This window comes from Trypanosoma cruzi, assembly GCF_000209065.1.
Source record: "Trypanosoma cruzi strain CL Brener chromosome Unknown tcruzi_1047053497049, whole genome shotgun sequence".
NCBI classification, from domain to species: Eukaryota; Euglenozoa; class Kinetoplastea; order Trypanosomatida; family Trypanosomatidae; genus Trypanosoma; species Trypanosoma cruzi.
In genome coordinates this window covers 1-2838 of record NW_917672.1, presented here as the reverse complement: position 1 = coordinate 2838, position 2838 = coordinate 1, and the positions used below count along the sequence as shown (strand labels likewise).

Genomic DNA, 2838 nt, shown 5'->3' with positions numbered 1-2838 from the left:
CCAGCACCAACACAACGACCAGCGCCGCACGCACAGCCGCAATGACCCTGCGCCACACACGGTGCCGGCTGCGCGGACACGCACCCACAAAAGACCACATCCACAGACACAAACACATATCAACAGGGCTTTCGTGGTGTGTCGCACTCGTCCCGTCGAACGTAACTCCTGTCCAACAAATCCCTTCCTACAGATGGCAAATTCAGATACACAATTCCGCCAGATCGTTATCCCACTGCTGCTAATCCTAATAAAGCAATTAATCCCTAATAGCTTGAAACGATAGTTGTGCTGGTCAATACAAAGTATCTCTAACTGCTTGGTCAAAAAAGGAAGAGGAAGCAACAATAGTAACCAAGCACAGTGGCACGCAGAGGCATCCGGTCACAGACAGTCCCCACCAAAGCACAAACACCGACAAAAAAAAGCACAGACGCAACCACGCCAGTGACACCATCGCCCTCCCACCGCCCACGCAGCCTCACACAACCACCATGCAGAGTGGTAAGATCCCAGAAAAAAGACACATGGCCATTGGCACCGCTCTTGCAACCAAATGCCTCTACCACAGAGCAGTCCCAATGCAGTGAAAGACACACAAGTGCCGAGACACCCACGTGGCAGCGTTACAACCGGCGGCCATCAAGCGCGTCCGAGGATGTAATGGTGACACGGGAGAGGAGTGGAGAACTCGCCGTTCGCCAGCACTCAAGGCGGCGTTCCTCCCTCACGTGGGTCAGCATTGCACAGCAAGCAGCGGCACCATACGCGCAAACGGCACACAGACGAAGGAATAATGAAAATGTGCGGTGGCGGCACTCAGACACGGGGGACAAGGGTCCACATCGATTGTGCGGTCTGTTGACTCATAGACATCCGGTTTGTAATCACGACGCTGCCCTGTAGTTCTTCAGTCAGCAGGAGACTGGGAACGGAGGGAAGGGAGAGAGAAAAGGTGCGGCCCTCATCCATATCGGTTGGATGTGACACCGGTGACGTCATCTCGTCAGATCGCCTGCAGCAAAGACTGTCGCCGTCAGCAGCGGTCGGTGCCTTCCCTCTCCACCGGGCGCCGCTCCACCAACGCCGTCGCTCACCTCCTCCCCCACCAACACAACAAGGGAGCAACAGCGGGAGATGCGACAATCGCGACGAACACGCAGCCGCAGAGTCCCATTGCAGCCGCCATGACCAAAAAAAAGGGGACTGCACAAAGCACTTTATCCAAACCCTCGGCCGTCACACTCTTTAGAAAAAAGGATGGAGGGAGACATGCCGACAGAACCGTCAGTTTCATTCCTGCCTCTGGTTAGAAAACAACACAACAACAAGACAACAGCCAAGCGCACAAAAATGCGGGCAAGCACACACACACATCGTCGCGGCGCTATCGGTGTATGCACAAGGAGGAGGATGCGGCGCCCCACAGCAGACACACCATCGCGCAGTGCACACACCGCAAAACAGCATCCACAAAACAAACGTACACACCGCCAGCAGTCAACCACCAATGGAAGATGAGAAGAGACACAGCTCCACCGCCTCCAGTTCAATCCCACGGCCAACAAGATATAGCCAAAGCCCGCAGCCAATACAAAACGCACACCGAGCAAGCAATCACCCAAAGAGCCACACGCAGAAGCGATTCCTTATCCATCCATGAAGCGGCAATAAAATTTCCAGAAATTTCACCCACAATGGGATTTGGTGCCCGACTCAAAGCGGTCATAGGTGGCGCATCACGCCTGCAGGAAAGTGACTCGCCGTGCGAACTCCCTCTCTCCTCCCCTCGCTCCATGCCCACAGAAGGAGGCGGCGGCCACCAGCACGCTACAAAAGAAGCATCCAAATCCACTGCAATGTGTATTTTGTGTGGTTGTGTGTTTGCCTGCAGAAACACGAGGCAAATAAGTAAAAAGGAGGAGCAGAGCATGTGAAGAGACGCACAAACAAAAATCTACAGCAGAAGCGCATGGCAGAAATAACAGGACTGCTCAGACTCATGATATTGCACCGCAGACCAAGCAGCGGCAATTCATAAAAAACTCATTAAAAATTTAAAAAAATTCATCTTCACCTTTCCACACCTCACACTTTGAAAAAAATAAATAAATAAATAAAATAATTTAAAAAAAGAAAAAAAAAAAAAAAATGAAAAAAGTCGTCCTCTATTACGGCTACACCCAAATAATAAAAAAGATAAAAGAAAAGAAAAACCACACAAAAAGGTGCACCTAACTACCACGTTGCTCCAGAAATTGTCTGCATATATTTTGTCCGCAAAAAAAAAATTAAAAAGATATTCAAATTTCTTTCAACCGTCTGACCCTCTGTGTGTCCGCACATCGTTTATATTTCATGGGGTCATCTGCGTGTTGCTGCTCCCCTCAGCCCTCTCATTAGCGTGTGAGTGCGGCCCGCAGAGCACAGTCACTCGTGTGTGTGGGGGGCTGAGAGAAGCACGCAGAAATTACGGGAGTCGCGTCTCTCCATCGGGAAAGTGAGCGCAGAAAAAAAAGAAAAACACGGCGGCAGGGTGTGGCTGTGTGTGTGGCGCTGCGGGTGTCTGCCCGCCCTGGCAGCAAGGAAAACAAAACAGGAGGGAAAGAAATGTGTGCTCCGCCCCACAGGCCCTCGTCGCACGCCCACACGTCACGGCTCCCTCAGCGCGCCGTTCGTCGCGGCCCCTCCTCATGCGTGCAGCAGGCGAGGCGCACAGGGCCGTCGTCATGAGCGTGTCGGTGGGTGTGCGAGTGGAGCAATTGGGCGGGAAACACACGGCACCCCTCACAGGAAGAGTGCAGAAGAAACAATTAAAGAGGGAAGAGTAGAAAAGAA

The 2838-nt window shown here is 52.2% G+C and overlaps 1 non-coding gene across 1 annotated transcript, besides 1 other annotated feature; it reads right to left on the bottom strand.

The window, feature by feature from the left end:
- Positions 1-816: 816 nt before the first annotated feature.
- Tc00.1047053497049.10 lies at positions 817-896 on the bottom strand. Its single transcript, XR_008255101.1, has one exon. It is a non-coding gene; the product is annotated as a C/D small nucleolar RNA (snoRNA), TB8C3C2 (small nucleolar RNA).
- Positions 897-2098: 1202 nt separating this feature from the next.
- Positions 2099-2160: a microsatellite.
- Between the last annotated feature and the right edge of the window lie 678 nt (positions 2161-2838).